Source organism: Dermacentor andersoni, chromosome 6, assembly GCF_023375885.2.
Source record: "Dermacentor andersoni chromosome 6, qqDerAnde1_hic_scaffold, whole genome shotgun sequence".
Classification (NCBI taxonomy): domain Eukaryota; kingdom Metazoa; phylum Arthropoda; class Arachnida; order Ixodida; family Ixodidae; genus Dermacentor; species Dermacentor andersoni.
This window is the reverse complement of record NC_092819.1, coordinates 56290281-56309910: the sequence shown is the minus strand read 5'-3', so window position 1 is coordinate 56309910 and position 19630 is coordinate 56290281. Positions and strand designations below refer to the sequence as shown.

Here is a 19630-nt window from a genome sequence, read left to right as displayed (position 1 = left end):
CTCAAGTCGAGCTGTTCTTGCTGACGCACGCCCATATGAGTGGAGGCTCATTCCGCGAGATGTGGGAGTCGGGGAGAAAGTGTTTCCTGGGTGCATTTGCATCGACGGGCATCCACGGCACATCGTCCGAGGCTCTCTGGTAAAGTTAACATCGCATTCACTCGAGTAACACAGGCGCGAGGTGTCATTCCTAAGGGATGCGGACCGATGAATGAAGAAGAGTGCGCTAACTGACAAAAAAAGAAAAAGGTGCTAGAATTTACTGTAACAAAATCCATTTTTGACTTTGATGACGCATACTGCAATTAGTCTCCGATCAGTACTTCCATGCTCGATGGCATTTTGCAGCGAAGCTTCAGCAGACAGTTGCGCTGACTTTAATGAGAAACTGCAGAAATGACGGGACTCCGCGTTCCTAAGTCAGAGCCACGTGCAGCTAACGTGGGCCGAAATCCCACAGCACGGAATCGGAGACACCGGCCTGGGCTATAGCTCGCCGGCGCAGAACTCCCCCGATGAGGCACCGCAGACTGCTACAGGGCGAGTGCCCCGGCGCGGTGATTCAGGAACTATGCGCTCTATGCGCTGTTCCGCTGCTGAACACGTGGTTACTGGTTCGAATCCCGGTTGCGGCGGCCGCATACGGATTGGGGCGGACTACATATATATATATATATATATATATATATATATATATATATATATATATATATATATATATATATATATATATATATATATATAGAGAGAGAGAGAGAGAGAGAGAGAGAGAGAGAGGATACCCGTGCACGTGAAAGGGAGCTGGTCGGCATCGATGCGGAGTCCTCCACTATGGCCCCTCGGAGAGCACCGGCCTTACTTTGAGACGTTAAACTTTACCAATCAATCAATCAATCAATCAATCAATCAATCAATCAATCAGTCAATCAATCAATCAATCAACAGCCGCGAATAAGCAGGTAACAGTGTTGACGCGGCGAACGGCGCGCTGGCTGAATTCAAAGTGCATGGCGGGTTGTGCCAGTCGCGAAACTACATACCGACTATATACTGCGGCGCGACAGCGGAGGTCCATTGACACTACCGCATTTACTCTAAGATAGGTCGAACACGAATGTACGAACACGATCCCTACAGGAACACGACCCCTATCCATAATATTGGTCTCACCGACAAATAAAGAAATAGTAATAATTCGAATACAGGTCGACCCATAACTTTCTACAGAAGCGAGAAAATTAGCACGACCACCCTTATTTACCATAGGCTTCGCTATACTAAATCTTGCTCGTTGATGCCACAAGTTGCGTCCTCGTCGAAACTGACAATGGAGTCGTTTCTCATCGGATGCTTCGCAGGCGGCGTCTTCCGCACCCCAAACCTAGTCGTCCTGGGTGCCATCGAGTACACATCGGATAAATGCTGCATATATGCAGCATTTCTTGTAGACAGTCTGGATAAACTCCAGACTGGCTGTATACGTGGGGGGACGCGACGGAGTAACTTCGTTAGCTCGATACATTTGCTAACTTTGTTCACGAATATAGGTCGAGATTCTTTGTTCACGTATATAGGTCGATGGCTCATTCTGGACAACATTTCTGGGGGATAAAAAAAAAAGGTCCACCTAGCTATATTCGAATAAATACAGTAAGTCAACGCGGGCTTCCGAATAAAATATGTATTGCTCTGCACGTATGTCGCACACAAGTGAGCCCCCTTTGTAATGACTCGTCAGGCGTGACAATAAACGGGATGAGAAAAACGTCGTGGCGAAGCGTGTACACACCCGCGTTCGCTCGCTCAGTGACCGCTCTTCGTTGGTATCAGGTCACGTGTCCGAAACGTGTCGTGTTAGCGTAGTTGAAACGATTAACGCCAAGTAAACGAACGATAAGGTATTCCGATGTTTACTGATCTATATACTTTCTCACGATTCTAAAAATCTTAACAAAAACAAATCGAATTTCTATGCGCTAAGAAACAAAGAAACAACAACAGCAAATGAAAAATAGATAACTAATGTTATAATACAGCAGCGTTCTTTTTTCAGAGGCTTCCAGATGTCATTGAGAAAACCGAACAAAGCCCGTTGCTCGATATCACAGCTCCGAGGAGCTGTAAAAGCATCGTCTGCCACAAGACCAGTCCAGTGAGAAATTTGTCGAAGCATTTGCTGCGGTCTATCGAGGGAAGCTGCGTTGCCCTACCGAAAAATGGGGGAAAAAAAGAAAACACTATAAGCCCTATATCCAATAATTTGGTATGAACACTTATAAGGGCCCCACATAAAAACCCGTATGCTTGCATATGGGACAAGGCCCATATGATTATGTCGTCGCATGGGAATTCCATATGAAAACCTAAATACATCATAAAGGGAATATCCGTATGATATATGGGAACATACGTGTTTTTGTAGTGAAGTCCAATACGTACATACGGGATTATTGGATAGGGGTTTTATGGTTTTACCGTCTTTTCGATTGGCTGCCCACATTAAAGGAAGACGCTTAAGAGGGAAATGGGTTAGGCTGTATGAGCAAGTTACCCTTCTACAATTAAAAAAAGGAGAAAAAAACAGAAAAGAAAGAACTCTTACCGTGAGAAAAGTTTTGATACAGGGGAAAAGTCGCATAAACGAAAGACGGGTGCCGACGTCGCCTTGTAGTTCCCGCACCATGCAGGTCGGCGTGACGTCATCGATTTTGTCGGTTTCTGATAGGGCCCCCGCGTTGATCTTTTATCGGTAAAGATGGACTAAAAATTCCAACAAAAGAAAATCCAGCGACTGAACATAAGGAAATTTCTAGAACGTTTCACTAAGCCACCAAACTGCCCAAATTCGCAAGAAATAAAGAAAAAAAAAAGCCTTCGTAATCCGTCACGTCACACTGACGCACCGGAACTGGGGTTTAGACGCGAAATTCAACTTTGACTTTCATTTTATTTTCTAGCGAACAGTTTCTCACTGCGAGATATCAACGAAAATATAGTTTACAAATAATACTTTATCAGAATACAGAGTGATTTAGCGTTTATGTACTGTGTCCGTTTAATGCAGATTAAATGAATATATCAGTGTTGATCGCGGCTGCAGAAAACTCTACTTCGGCTGTCATTTAACTAAACTTGACGAAAGCGAGCTCATTTTCTGCATGACAGGACTTCCCTCATCAGCAGTGGACTGCGAGTTACATAGGCTATACAAAGCGAACCTGAAACGTGATCCTGGAAGCTATATAGGTAAAGTGATTTCGTGGTCACTTTCCTAACATGGTTCAATTTGGGTGGGTGCAAGACGTTGAGAAATATTATTTAGAAAATCTTTGTGATAATCTTATAACCAAACGACAAGCAGTATAGCCTGCGCCAACACACTGCGACATCCTCGAGTATCTATTTATTTTCATCTGTATATAAAAAAAAGAAGAAAGGAAAAGCGTAAGTTGCTTTGCATATGGTTTTACATATACTAAAGTGAAGTCAAAGCGACCCGTAAATGACTTGCGTGAGCATCGACGAGTCCATGACGCTCAAAAGTTTATGCAAATGGAGTCAAGTACACGCAGTGACGTTCTACACGCAAATAACGGGGTGGCTGTACTTGCACTCACTGTCGTCCAACGCCACGATGTGTACGATCGCTCTGCGCATTTTGACAGTATAGCTACACAGTCTATGCAGTCTCAATGTTCGCAGCGGATATCCGTGCGTCAACGCTTTCCATTATTATCGCGCCAATAGCAACGTCAAAGTCGTCTTAGCTTTTTCTCAACGCTCTCGAAGAGTTACGCAACTACACTATACATACGTTCATTTGTTCGGAAGCGTGTTAAACAGCACCAAACTGCACCGCGCGCAAACATCAATAGCCCATGTGATGGAAATATTGGCCCGGAAGTGCAGTATACGTACACCTTTGTTGTTTCGAAAGAGTTGCATTCTTGCATGCGCTTCGCGCTGAACCTTCACTGACGCAGGCACTCCGATTTTAATGCGATTAGCATTATTCGGGAACTTTACCAACGTTGCGGTATGTCCGCATGTAACCCCTTTCACTCAGTGTTCCAAGTTGTCTGCCAACTTGGGTCACATGGGTATGTATGTGCAGTCTTGCCGAGCAGGCAACATGGACCGCTGGGTAGGTGACCGAAAGAACTACATGCTGCTGGCTGGCCTAGTAGACAATTTTGGATCACTGGGTATGTACCCGAAAAGACGGTTAACTTCGGAACTGCGTGTCTGATAATGGTATGTGCCCGATCCGGTCAATCATCCAGAATGGACGTGTCGCTACATTGCTTTAACGTTAATCGCTGTAACGTCGACGTTCATCGCGAGATGGGTTGTGCCGTAATTTTTTCATTTACGTTAACGTAGAAGAATTCAAGAAGAAAACGAACTCACGCTATTGTCAGCCAAGGCTCTTACACATTCGTTCCAAGCGCATCCATTTCCCTAAGGCGTATACTGCACGGTAACCACGCGCGAGACGAAATGACTGCGCGCAACGAATAGAGGTATAATCAGTGACACGATGGATGACTATATTCACGCACGCGGTCAGATAGAACGTAAGCCACAACCAGCCAACACGTACGCGCCAGCAGCGCACTTGCAAGCATAGCTTAGCGGCTGGCGTCAGCGACGCGGCCGGTACTATGATGCATGCAGCCGACCGGCGGTGGCGGCGGAACCAGTATTCCGGCATCTCTTCATCCCCGCGGGAACACGCGCGTGAGCAAGTTTCAAACAAGAGCAAGAAAATATGAAGCGGCCTCCGCGAAGAGACGTCGCTTTTTCGCAACAACGAGGAAACGAACTTTCTTTTCCTCAGCACACACACACACACGCACGCGTAATGACACAAGGCGTCGTACCTTTCCGAGCGACAGTCCACAGAGCGCGCTTGCCCCCAGCGACGAAGACGACAAAAAGTTGCGCGGTGGGACAAAGAGCAGACGGCGCGCGCGGCTTCCAGTCGATTGCAGACGACACTGAACGCGATGTGGCGTTATTCCATCATGCGTCCCACGGCGGCGATGCACCGTCGGCGTAACGCACTCACTGCTTGCGATCTGTGCGACGATCGGCGCGCGATGAGGCGGCGGGCTTTTTGCGAACGCACACCAGCCAGACGCGGAACGGACGACACCCGATCGGCGGGCTACGCGGCGTCGAGCTGCTCCACGTAGAATGACGAGTCCCCTCCCCCTCCTCCTTCTGTCCCTCTCCAAGCCCGAGCCCTCTCAGTTACCACCCTCCACGAGTGCCCTCTCTCGCCTGAGAATCGTCGCTCTCCTCTCACGTCGCATGAAAGGGGGTTCGGGGAGAAGGAAGGGGGCACGGAACAGCGGAGAGGACCCCAGAACCAGAACTGGCCGCGCCAGCTCGGGTGGAGGGTAGCTTGAAGTCAAAACGCCGCCGGCTCAGCCGGCCTACGTCGCATCGGGAGCTGCGTGCGCCGGGTCGCGCTTTGGGAAAGCGGAAGCTGCACGTGCAGCGCGGAAGTGACGTTCAAGGTCTCCCGCCGCATCTTTTTGACCTGTTTGTTGCGCGAGCGGGTGGGCCCCGCTCGAGGGGGGCATCGTTTTGTAACGAAAAGAGCCCCGTGTAACCCCTTCACTTCCCGCCTGAATGCATTTTCGCCGCTTCAGCAGCGGGGACTAGGTTGGCTTAGTAGTTTGCGTGCTCCCTGGGCGTTATACGCGCAGTTGAAATACACCCTTCCGAACGTTCGGCGCTTAGATAGGCGTGGAGTTCCGTGGGGTGTAAACGCGGCTGCATTTTTTAAAATGTTACACCATCTAGGATGCCGAACTTGGCCCGCCCCAATTCACACGATTCATTCGGGCCTTTCTAGTGCTCCTTTATGTGTCGTATATTTCTGCATAAGTACTCATAAAGTAATAAAGGAGCATAAACAGCTCCACTATACGCACTTTTTCATTCGCTGATGTTCGTGTCCGGTGCTTCCCTGTCAGGAGCACTGAAGACATGCTAGCTGCGCTTGCCAAAGGAGCTGCTATTAAGATTAAGAACTGCGGCGGTCATGATTGTGTGACATAGTTGCAACCTATAGATTGCAACATCTTTGAGAGTGAATTTCGTGCGTGTGAGTGGTGGCGGTTCGGCCAACGTAGGAATGATTGGTAGTACACGGATTTACCTTAGTCTCATCATTCTGGCGTCAAACGGCTTCGTGCGACTTTGAAAATTGATCATAGAAAATTTCAAAATTTATATTGTTTTAGATAACGAATGTGCGCAATCACTTATTGCCTTGCTGTGTTCATAAAGCTATGACTGCTAGAAAATTTAGAAAGATGACGCGTAATATGTAACGTCAGAAGAAGGTTTCAAGCCACAAGCACGAATTGCAGACAAATTGTGTACTATAGCCATCGTTCGCATGGCAGCTGAACGATTCAGCACCTGTGTTCCCCGCAGAAATTTTTTCTAAGAAACTCTATGTTCAAGAGTACCACTGGCGCAGCCAGTACAGTAAACCACATTTGGAAGCTCCTAGGGTTAACATTAGAAACATGACCACACGAATAACCAAGCACTGATTAAATAAAATAGTCATTTTCCGCTTAAAAAACAAAGTTTGGTTCTGCCGAATAACCGATGAATGTACACGTCAGTGCTGGATTATGTAATTTTTTTAACAGTCTGGAGAATGTAGGTGCCCGTGTGTTCAAGAAATGCATGTCACAGCTCTAATGGCTGAGGTCATCCACTAATGAAGGCGCGCATTAATTTCCTTAGATGGGATCCTCCATTATACGATAGTAGACACAACCATATATAGAGCGAAACATTGCTGTCTGCCTTCTTTAACGCTTCTATATGAACCAGCAATGCCCTACATATCGCGGCAGCAACAGGCCGCACTATTAACTTTTTGGGAAAGCAAATAAACAGAAAACCTGAGTACTACGTACATACACACACACAGCGAGGTTATCGTCACAGAGTTCTCTTTGTGACAATTCAAACTTATTGGCTTTAATAACGGTGTAGTGGTTCTAGCCATTTGGACAAGAACGGTAACAGCAAAAGGAATTCACACACGCGCGAGAACGTTGAAGCCATTTTAATTTCCGCGAATCGTTCCCCATACGCAGCTTTAATTAAACGCGTTCCAGGAAGTGGGTCCTCGAAGTAACGCTTACAGTGGATCCTGGAAGCAACGCTTACACGTATACCGGGCGGCTTAATTAAATGTGCGAAATTGCAAAAAAAGAAAGAAAAAGAAAACACACACTTAATTGTTTGTTTGATTTCGACACGCTGCTTCTTGTACGCTTTACATGCGTTCTAAGCACTCTTAGCACTAGCGACACCATTGTATGGTAGTAAGTGGTTGTTCTATATTTAACTCCAAGTTAGGGAGTTGTCGCACTCCCGGAGTAAAGGTGTATGTTTACTCTGCTCGTACACTGAATCAGGGAGGGCACCGACGTGACGAGACTACCCCTTTCCTCCTTACATTTGGACAAAAGAAGGGGGCAACGTCACCTCCGTTTTTCCTATACCGGTTTCACTATACCCGATGTTCGTGTACATACGGGGTAATCAAATTTAGGTCTTCCGGAGGCGAAATGCGAAAACACCCGTGTACCTAGATTTAGGTGCACGTTAAAGAACCCCAGGTGGTCGAAATTTCCGGAGTCCCCCACTACGGCGTGCCTCATACTCAGAAAGTTGTTTTGGCACGTAAAACCCCATAATAAAAAAAAAAATAAAGAGGTCTTTCGGAGATTCAGGAAATCGCCTGTTGCAGATAACATAACTCAATAGTCATTGAGCTGTAGATAATTAAGAGAGGCGGGCATTACTTGCCCGAGAAATCGAGACACATATTCAACAAATTAACGAAAGTTCACTAATGAACTGGCTCTACAGCTGACCTGCTTGTCTGCTCTGTCCTTGTGCTCTGCGTTTAACGCTTACAGGGCGCCCACTTTCCACTGAGAGAAATAGAGAAATAGGATACGAAAGACAGGGAGGTGAACCAGAATAAATGTCTGGTTGACGACCCCTAATTGAGGGACGGGGGAAACGTATAGAACAGTTGCGGCGAAAGACGTGCTGTTGTCGCTTGCAGGCTTCCTGCAGGCAATTGTGAGCCTTTGTGAGACCCCGCCCACCCACTTCTACATACACACACGCGCACAACTGGCGTCACTATTAAATCAGCGATTAAAAGAGGAGGATCGATCAAGCCTTATGTGTGTTCCTTGTAATCTGAGTGTTGTTGAAGTAACTGTAAGTTTGTCTTAATAAAGCTTGCGTTAGATCAGGACCGTATAGTCCGGATTGGTTAACGAACATCCTTAAAGATAGACAACAACGTTAAGCATCGTTCGAGTAGGTAACCAAGCACAGGCTTTCTCCATGTACACATACTACCTGCTCTCGCGCGAGGTGACCGACAACTGCAGTAGGACAATCGTTTTCGAACGGCGCGTAGTACACCCACTATCAGGAGCTGCCTCGTCCGTCCCACTTGCTTTCGCGAGTTCAGCGCCGCGAAGGGTGTCTATTTCGAGACGAAACAGTGTCGCGTGGAAAAGGTGATCGTAGAGCGGCGCCGCTAATGTCTACAATGGGTCACGGAACAGTTCTTTTTTCTTTTCTTCTTCTTCTCTTTCGTGTACACGTCTTCCTCGAAATGATTTGAGGGACGAAGCGACGTTCGAGCTTCTTAAGCATCGCTAGAGGTCAACATGTTCTCGAATCTGTACTGCGGTGCTATATACTTCAGGGCGACTGACAAAACGAAAAAAAAAAAGGGGGGGGGGGGGCGGAGGAGCCGTGAGCACGTTTGTTCCGCGAAGAAGGCTCAGCTTAAGAAAAGGTTTCGTGTATTTGAATTCAAACTTCAGTACTATGAATATCTCTCCGAACGCACAGCCCGATCAGTGACACCATTTCCACGCGCACAATAGCTATGGGCCGCCGTTACCGAGGGGTCGTCAACGACCACGACCCAACTGAACCATACAAATGGTGAGAAGAATCTTGACCGCCACTGCATATGGCTCACCGAGTATCAGAAAGTTGCGCTTTCCAATGCCACCAAGGTCGGTCAATCAATCAATCAATCAATCAACCAATCAATCAATCAATCAATCAATCAATCAATCAATCAATCGATCGATCGATCTGTCGCAGCTGTTATTACGATGCACTACCGGTATACGGCCGACCGCCGACATCGCTGCCGATACACTACGTGCGCTCGATACCCCTGCGCTATATACTGTATATGCAACAAGCTACAAAGCGCTACACTAAGTGCTCAGTCATAGCGCTGCTTTAGACAACGAGATCGAAATCCAGTGACGTGGCAAAATCCGCTACAGCGAGAAGTTCCACTTCGATGACCTCAGCATCTAGGAGCGGTTGCGTATATTCATACGGTGGTATATCTGCGCACCCTTAAAATAGCCTGCCGAGATAGATATAGGTCATGTCTCATAATGTAAAGGGACATCAAAGAGAAAAGAATAAGCTGAATGACATTAGTAAATTACGATTCTTCAATACAAAAAAAAAAAAAAAGAACAGGCCCCCCTTAGATTGCGAGGAGGCATGGTAAGCCAGAAAAGACTCCCCCCTCCCTCCCCCCCTAAGAAAAAATGAGAGAAGGGCGAAGCCACATTGAAGTTCTCGCTCTAGGTCGCAATGACATTACGGATATTGGCAGGCGTCTGCAGGGGCCTAGTTAATTCTTTATCCGTAAAGACAGACTAAACTCTATTCTATAAAGAAGCCAAAGATTGAACTTATAACATATATTGAGAACTTTTTCTGCGCGACAACGGCCTAAATACGAGGAAATACCTTGCAATACAAGGCGTGACACTCTCGTAGCGCGCCCGTGGGGTTTCGCCGCCAAATTCAACACAGCTGCTTCGTTTTACCGGTTGGACCTGCTCGCCCTGTCGCACAACAGGAGAGGAAGCAAACAGTTCCTTGTGAATCTCTAAATCTCTGTTTACCCCTGTCGGGCATCCATATTTAATCCTAATATCATCTTAATCTGATCACCCCATGTAATCCTCTGTCGTCATTTTTGTCTGCGTTCGCCTTGCTTTGGCACTAATTTCTGTTACTATGCAACCAGTTATCTATAGTTCTACGCTAGAACCAGTATCTAGCTATTCTACGCTATCCGGCGACAGTTATCTATAGTTCTACGCTAGAACCATTATCTAGCTACTATACGCTATCCGGCGACAGTTATCTATAGTTCTACGCTAGAACCAGTATCTAGCTATTCTACCCTATCCGGCAATTTCTAATCCACACTTCACGCCGCCTGTTTTCCGTTTCAATGTTCGTTGATATGGGGCGTTAGAAAGCCTATCAAATTTCCTCGATATGTTCAAAGTTTCCTCTCATAAGCTAGTACAGGCCTCATGCGACAACAAGCATAGAACCAACACCAACACATGATCGGCATGACGAAATGAAAATAATGTCGCAGAACAAAAAGGCTTATATAATGACCTCAGTTTCGCGGTTTAGTGACGTTCACAGGCTGTAGACGATGTGAACGTGCGCCCTGTCTCTGAAAGCAAACGGAAAGAGTGAGAGAGAGCCAATAGCACTTCGGGGCTCCGTGACGTCTCGTGACGTCGCCAACGTCATACGGTATACGCACCTGTCGAAGAAATCCCGGTTGCCCCACAAAAGCCACGAGTTGGAGGGTGAGGCAGCGAGCTGGCCTCGCTGTGTAGCTTTTCCTGGCCACGCACCATGTGGTGCTGGCTCGCAGCGCTTGCGCACCCCCCATTAAACAAGCCGGTCACGCGTCCGGCACACCATACTGGGAAAGGGGTGGGAGACGTCTTTATCGTTAACGCCCTCCGCGGAGTTCGTACCGCGCGGCCCAGACCCCCCGCTCGGGGCCCGCAGCTGGAGACGAAAGAGAACGAAAATGTTAACGAAAAGAGAAATCGATTTGCAGAAGAACCTTGTCGCTTACGCCCTGCTGGGTGGCGCGTTCCTCCCGTTTGCGAGGGGCTGCTGCGCTGCTATTAGCGGATAGCAGCGTCACGTGACGAGAAAGCTGCACAGGAGCGCGTATACGGACAAGGCGCGTCGCCGTTGCCTGTGCGGGTATCACGCGCGGGTCGCAAGCTTCCCTCGTGGATTTTTTTGCGGGTTTGAGATATTTCCTCCGTTTCATCGGCTCTACTTGGTTGAAACTGCAGTGCGTCATATCGTGTTTTAACTGTTAATACAAACTGTCAATTTGAGATTTTTTTTTTCTCCTCGCTTCTCCTTGCAATGAAATAATAACCTTAATACCATTGACGTTAATATAACGTCAATGACTAGGCTATAGTTGTTTCTGCACGAAACAACTGGCGTTTGTCTCTGTCTGTTCCTCGGTTTTGTCCTCTTTAAAGAGACGCGCAGTTGTGCTTTGAAAGGACAAAGATGATTTCAGCAGCAACAACAAAATCTGCGGAGTATACGCGCAAGCAAATGAGGAAAGAGATGCTGACGGCCGTGACCACGGGATTCGGAGGAACAGACGTGGAATGTGGCGAGGCTACAAGACGATCGATATAAGCGTATGCAAATTAGGTAAACATATGCCCTGCTGATGCCAATTTAACTGAAGATAATTACCGGGGCCCATGTGTATTCTTTGCCCCTGTTGGCCGGAGCTTCGTGACTGGTGCGTTTCAGTGCATGGCAAGATGTCAAGCGCAAAACCGCGCAAACTTTCCTACGATAGTAGAAAACTTCTCTGCTGGAAATGTTGCACCTCGCGCGAGGCGTCTAGCTCTCGGAACATAGGAGTTTTAACATTCTAATGAAAAACACTTTAAAAAGTGATGTCGCAGGCGACTAATGACTAACAAGTGAGCCCATGAATGCCACCTTGCGCTCGATTGCAGTAAACGCTACAGAACAAGTGCTTCAAATGACAGATACATGTGCACTTCCTGAACTATACTTCAGGGGCTGCAGCACTTCGGTACATTCGTGCGTTGGATACGATGCAAGCATTGTCGCTTAAAGGCAACACTTGTAGTCTTACAGTGTGCACGGCTTGTATATACGATTACGCTGGATGCCACAAGACGTCCGAAATTTCCTGTGAGGTTCAGGCCTATAAATGGCGATTTTGAGGTGACTCGCTGTGTCGCTCCCCGCATAGTCTTGGCGAGAAAACAATTGCAGTTTGGCTTTGAGAATGTGGTGGCGACAGGAGCGCGCAGACTCGCCAAACTGTGTATAATATGTGCAAAGTGCCTGACACATGTGTAGCAGATACAGTCGAGCGTCTCTATACAACGAACACCACTACAACGAAAGGACCTGTATAACGAAGGAATAATTGTGTCCCGGTTATATCGTGAGCTGTGCGGTGAGTGGCCTTTACAACAAAGTGACCTGTACACAGAATGATCTTGGAGGCCACAAGCACTTCCTTATAAAGGCGTTCGGCACTGCTTGTTACTCGTCCCAAGCACGTCGGTGAACGGTGGGCAGCTGACTTCTTCTTTAGCACGAGTTAACAACAGGCCGTTGAGTGAAAATGTGTTACTGTGCCCTTAGGCCGGACGTCATGTCAGCGAAGCGAGTCGTAAACTTCGTTTACGTGAACTTGGCGCGAATACTATTGGTCGAATCAGAAGTCGAGCTGACCCATCCCGACGCGACTGCTTTTGCATGCGTCTTTCCAAGCGGGTTGGGCGGGAAAACCAACCCTTTGAGGGCAGCCTGACGGAGCTGGGCTCGACGCTCGCTCGACTCGACCTGCTAGCGTTTCCACGAACACGACAAGCCGGCTCGACAAGACTTTATCGGATTCACGTAAACGACACTTTCTCCTCCTGTGCCCCTCTGAGTAGCAGGCCAGAGAACCCCATGCCGACCATTCACTGGGTTTCGTCCAATCCCCCATTCTCCCCCCCCCTCTCTCTCTCCATATATTCGCTTTCACCAGTGCTACATGGCGTCCTCTGCGCATCGTGATTATTTTTCCCTCGGTGCAGGTTTCCAGCAGAACGAGTTCACCGCGGTGATGCAGGTCTCGTGCACGAACTGCCGGACCTATTCTACAGAAGCGTGAAACTGGCACTGAACTGTCCCGTGACCTAGTTCACGAAGTGCACGACGAATCGAATGGAGGCTCTGCTATAAAACCTGTTAACTGAGCAGCGACCGTTGCAAGGAACACTCGATCACCAGCGGCTTAAACGCTGGCTCAGAAACGGCGATATAACTTAGTACCGGCACCCGTTGTACTTCGTCGCTCAGTGACACAAAAAAAAGAAAAGAAAAAGAAAGATTTGAGACAGCCAACAATGATCCGCGCCGCTCTCAAGCGTGTCCTCGGGAGACCAATCCGGAAAGCCCTGGGCGTGGGTCCGCCCAGCTTAACCCCTCGGTTGCCATGGCGACAAGTGTGTGCGTGTCCGCTTGTTGGCTGAGCGATTTGGTGCGGCAAGGCACGTACGCGTCGCACGTGCTCCGACAGAAGCGCAGTTTTGTCACCGTGTCCTCGTGAAACGCGGGGAAAAATATGAAAATAAAGAACGAAGCAGCGGCAGAAGAGAAAGAAGGAAAACAAGGAATATCGCAGAGAGAGCGAGAGAAAAAAGTGAAATGATTGCGCACTGACTGATCAAAAATTAAAGCGAGTAGCCCGGGCTGAGTGCGTGCAATAAATTTTACATTCCGACGACTTCGGTCGGGACATTGGGAGCCGGCTCGTATACTATCTAAGCTGGTAAATTACTATAGCTAACAATGATTCCGAGCAGCATATATAGAGTGCAAGGCTCACGTACGTCATTGCTCATTTCATGCAGCGCTAAATGCAACTGAACTGTGTATTCCAGTGACGTCATTCGGTACTGTCTCCACGGCGATGCCATATGGACACTGAGAAGCACGTATTCTCTAGAGAGCCGTTTGCCACTTAAGCAGCAATAACGCGGTACGAAATTTAGGGCACGTCAGAACGCGTGCGCAGCCATTGGTCGAAGTTCGTTGGTTTTATTGCGATAGCAATTATATGGGCACTCCAGGCGCACTTCTGACGTTACCGTCACCATAAGAGAGAGAGAGAGAGACAGCAAGGACAGGAAAGGGAGGAGGTCAACCAGACGAGCAACCGGTTTGATACTACACTGGGGGTGGGAGAAAGGGGACCATAAAGAGGAAAAAAGGGAGAGAGTAAGCACTGAGTACGTGTGGGAGGGACACTATAAACGGTCTCTTAAGCCGGTGCACTCCAAGTACTGTACTAGTGCACGAATCGCTTTTCGTGCCAGTGACGGGTGTGGCCACGGAGAAAGAAAGAAGAAAGAAAGAAATATGTTTTTTTTTATCCAGGTTATTATATACAAATAACAATCACTTGTCGGACCTGTAGCCGAAGGCTAGTTGAAGGTCCGATACAAAAAAAATATAAAGGAAATCCTAGCATAGCAGGAATAAAAAATGAGCTACAGTAACTGTATATACAAAGGTGTTGGTTGTTGACTCACAAGTCAACTAAAAGGAAGTGAATACAGCAGAGTACCAAATAACACTGCAAGGGGCACAGTTCAAATACAGGAGAATACATATCGCAATGTAAGAGCGATGTAAGAGCAATGTAGAGAGCGATCTGCGATGAGTACAGAGTCTAAGTGCGCCGACGTCTCATAGCTTCGTGTGCGCTGTGTTTTCGCCGCTTAGTTCGCGTTGAAGCGAGGGGCAGTACGAAAGTCAATTAGCTCGCTGCTGCTGCTGCGCTTCCTCACTCCAGCGTTTTGACAGCGTGTTTCCGCGGTCATCGAGTGAGGTGTGTTCATGTTTGCTTGTGCGAGCGTGACACCATGCTTGTTAGTTTATTTAGTATGCATATATTTAAAAGTTTATACAGCCCATAAAACTACTATCCTTACTTTGTATACCTGTCTACTAATTTACTATCCCAATCGATGCTTCGCTTTTCGAGCGAAAATGATACTTTTTGTTTTTGTAATTTCATTTTCTTTTTTTTTTTCATTTTTGTTATGCAGTGATGTCCTTAGACTTAGTTTATGCTTAGTTGTACACTCAGCTTGTTTAACTTGATCTGTGGCTGTAGTTAGTTCAGGTTTCTGAATGGTCATTTATTCATTATAGTTTCCTTTTCTCTCTTTCTTTGGGGTGATGTGTTTGCTGCGGCACTTTATAGGGCGAAACAAATTGTCTGCATGGCCCTGCAGCATAAACAGTAGTGTCCAGCAGCGCCACGGAACATATATGTGTAGAGTACTTTTTAGACATGAGCCCAATATTTCGAGCTTCAGGTGCAACCTAAAATTATGTGATTGCGCAGAATTATATAATACAGGCCAGTGTATTGCAAGAGGAGCACGAACCTCTTGAGCGACCAAATTTTTTCGCTAATTAAGCTGTATCGCAAAAACTGCGAAAGAAGCTTGCCATTTATTGATCTCTCTTCAAACGCTGCATGCCTCTGAAGGGACACTTAAAAGACACTAAATCAGTGTAGCGTGATAAAATATATTTTTCAGAACTCTATATATTATTGCTAATTTCGCGCTTCGTGGTTGGTATTAGAAGAAAGAAAAAGCAAGGTGAAAGTTCCATTCTTTTTTATTTCGCGCCGAATTCCCGCGACGGTATACGTCAGCGTGACGTCACAAATTCCAAAGCATTGTTTTGTCGTATTTAGGTCATTTTGATTCAGTAAAACTTATTGAAACTTGCTAAGATCACTCCTTGGGGCTCTTTTAGAATAAATTTAGTTCACCTTTACCGATAAAAGAGCCAACTGTGCCTGACCAGACGCCGTCAGAATCCATGAAGTCACGATCAGCTGGTGCGGGAACGAACTTTGAAGCGGCGTCGCCACCCTGTCTTTCGATTTTTGCCTTTTTTTTTACGACTTCCCGAGCTTCTTCTAACGGTAAGAGTGACGTCCTTTTTTTTTCTTTTTTTTGGTATTGTAAAATAGTAATTTACTACTGCAGCTCAAGTAACATTTAAAATTTCCCTTCAGTGTTCCTTTAGTGGTTCGTCTGCTTGCGAAAAAGTTACCTCCCTTCTGAGGCGGGCATTCAAGGCTTCTGAAACTACTATGCTCCTAACAAATGAGACGATGTGGTAGTCCTGTGAGCCAAAGCATATACGGACCCCACAATGCCCCGATAAAAAACAATTTGCTTCGCCATGCAAACGCGCATATGCCTTGACATTGTGGACGGCAGTTCAGACTTGGCATTGCTAACTTTCCAGTGCATTCGTCAATTTCAGTTGTTGCGTCTCAGTCATAAATAAATTCAGTTTTATCGACGAGCCTGCAGCCGGCACTCTTTTGTTCATGAGTGCACGTGGAACTGCAACATTACCATTGCGGACTATACATTCAGAAGTGCCTGTAAAACTTCGCCAGCGGAGCCGTGAACTGAGGATCTCTTATCACAGTGAGCCCTTGCAACCATTATTTGTTTATTTATTTACTTTCGTGGTCGGATCCGTCCGTGCTTGACAGTGCATCAGTTAATTCGTAGTCGTCGTGCGTGAAGATACTAGAGACTTATTTTTATGCTGCTTATGTACTATCCACCGCTAATATTGTGTCGTATGCGTTACACCGGTTGAATTAAGAGAACCACGAAAATATTTAGAAGCACGCAAGGGAAAACCTTCATGTTTTAGAAGCACAGCGGTTTCTCTCATATCTGTCCTGATTGGATAACAGTCTAACGTTCGCTGCACCGCATGAGAATTGCGTCGGGCGAAGTGAGTCCGAATAATAATAATAATAAAAAAATGTCCCAGTTTCGCCCGAAATGTGAAGCATCCATTGCGATAGCAAATTAATAGCCCAGCTATGCAAAGTAAGGATAGTAGTTTTACCGGCCGTACAAACTTGTAAACATTCGCTTACTAACTAAATTAGCAAGCATGGTGTCCTGTCACATGCGCGCAAGCAAACATGAACACGTTTGACTCGATGATCACGGAAACTCGCTGTCAAAACGTTGGAGTGAGGAGGCGCGGCAGCAGGAGCGAGCGAATTGACCTTCGTGCTGCCTATAGTAAACTATAATAGATAGAGGTAATGGGACGAGGGCGATCCGCACGTCGAGGTCGTTTGCACGGAAACCGGCAGGCGGCGTTGCAGCTCCTTTCGCCTAAAGTCCCTTGATTATCAAGGGGCTTTATTTCACCTTAAAACCCCGTGAAAATTTGAATGCAGCGACGCTCTCCTCCCCTTGGCGCTTTCCTCCACTATTCTCCTCACGCGCTGGCTGCGGGCGCTGCGCACGGCACGCTTTCTCCTTGGCTCCCGCAGAGGGGCCGCAGTATTCGACGGAGGCGCATGATTTTGGGCCAGTTGCGCGCTCCATGGTGTAGAAAATTTGTAAAAATGGTGATAACAGCATCGAGAATGCTAAAATTTTTTTCTTGCCTGTGCGCGCATGTGCACCACAAGTATTATATTTAGCGTGCCTTCTACTAATAAATTAGTCACGAGTGCATCGTCCGTCCATGTGTTTATCTTCTCAATGTGAAAGTAGCTTTTGCGCTGTGGCTTCTAAACTGAATAGGACGGTTGGACAATTTCAGTGTTAGCAAGCAAGCGTGATCACGTGAGCACGTACCCCCTGCACATTGGCTGTATTCGTGAGAAAACCAAACAATAATCGTCACCCACTCGCACGTGCGTGCCAGCCCAATTTAAAGCAAATTCAAGCACTGAAATATGATGCACATACTACACTAGAGTTGTCTAAGTACGCGTAAGCATTACTACAAATTTAGGTTGGCCTACGTCCAAATTTCAAGCTGGCTCCCCCTCAGATTTCAACTTGGCTTATCCCTAAATTTAAGTTGGCCCCACCAAATTTAGGTTGTCGCACCTCCAAATTTAAGTTGGTCCACCCCTTAATTTCAAGTTGCTCCTCCCCCTCCCCAAATTTTATGTTGCCCCAATGCCAAATTTCAAGTTGCCCCAATGCCAAATTTCATTTGGCCCACCCCCAGATTTCAACTTAGCTTATCCCCAAATTTTAAGAGCAGGGGGAAAGTAAATATGTAGTAAGATGCGAGTGGAAGGTTGGTGGAAGTAGGGAAACGAGAAAAAAGAAAGAAAAAAAAAAAGACGAAGGCGTACGGAAACAATGTTCCCAATAAGGGTTCAGAAAGCATGGTGATGGAAATTTATCGTGTTTTTTTTTTCCTTTCTTTTTTAACATAGGTAGGACATTAGGCAATATAGTAAGAAGAGCTTGGTGGCGCAACCCACCACTCTATTTTAAAGGGGCGCTCATAGCATTCATTCATCCGTCCATCCATCCTGATTCAACGTTACTAGTCTAGTAACGTTGTCCTGAACAGCACCGCAGTGCGAGCTTGTTAGCCGCGTCATGGCCGCGTACTCATCGGAAGAGTGCGATAGGCTGAAACTCATGCTTGACTCCTGAATGCTTACATTGCTCACACTGCCAACAAAATGAGAATAAGTACTGTCTATAGTGAATAGATAGTTTTGTCTCGAACGCTCCCAGCCTATGGACATCCGCCTACGAGAAAGCTTGCGGAAGTACACGTGGCTACTCGGAATAAACGGGTGTACAGGCACATTGAAATGCGACCGCCGAGGCTGTGATCGCAAAAAAAAAGAAAAAAAAAAGAAAAAGGAAAGCTCTGAAAGAATGCATGAAACCATGTTAATTAGGACAAAAGCACTCTGTTTGCAACGGAAGCGTCAAAACAATACCAGGCACCTAAGTCGTTCTGCTTAGCTTAATGTGCTCAGTTCTCTGTCGCTCGAACTCTTAATACCTTTGACTAAGAAGTGGATCCGCGTGAGGACACAGAAAGAAACAATTCTCATGCTTCTTCATTGTGAAGGTCGCATCCAACAACATTGACGCAGAGGAAATTACTCTTTGCAAGAGCCACAACATCGCGGATGCTGTTCGTGGTTGAAGCTTTCTGTGAATCTATTCTTTAGGGCTTCGAAGAATAAGTTCATACTACAAATCTTGAGACGGATACAAAAGTCCACCCCAGTCACACTGCTCAGTGTACTCTGAGGGTAACAGGTGTGTTTTGACTTATGTTCGCCTGACGAGGAGGATGTGCTCACATGAACAACAGTTAATCATGACGCACTTCTTTGCAACGGAATATATTAGCCGCGAGTCACTCATCTCCATTACTAATGATGAGTGGCTAGCACGGGGTGCTTCTACTGTGGCTATAGAGAGTTCGGCTTCTTCTAACCTCCCTTGGGCGAGTGTTTCGTATGTAGTAGGTACGTGAGGCTGCGGCAAATCACTGCACTAGGGCTCTCGCCGTAGTTCATACCAGCACAGTCTTCTCAACGCTGACAGTGTTTTTCTCACTGTTCAATGAAGCCAAAACATACCCAACGCCGTCATAGTTCGGAAACGTGTGCAGTGCCCAATGCTCAGGGGTTTTGGGAATTTCACTCAGCTCAAAGGCGCGATTTTCAGCGCCGAAGCCGGCGCTGCGTCGCTATTGGCCTAACGGAATCACGTGGACTCTCCCGCCGATTTGGTTTATTTACAGCCGCGCTCCACCGCCATTTTCAAATTTCTCTTGAGAAGCGTCT

At 46.8% G+C, this 19630-nt stretch overlaps 1 protein-coding gene across 1 annotated transcript in view; it reads right to left on the bottom strand.

Annotated features, from left to right (window-relative positions):
- LOC126522835 (uncharacterized) overlaps positions 1-5708 on the bottom strand; it is a 35757-nt gene extending 30049 nt beyond the window's left edge. Inside the window, exon 1 of the mRNA XM_050171669.2 lies at positions 4884-5708. The gene's annotated coding sequence lies outside the window, so the exon portion shown is untranslated. The remainder of the gene's footprint in view (positions 1-4883) is intronic.
- Positions 5709-19630: the final 13922 nt, after the last annotated feature.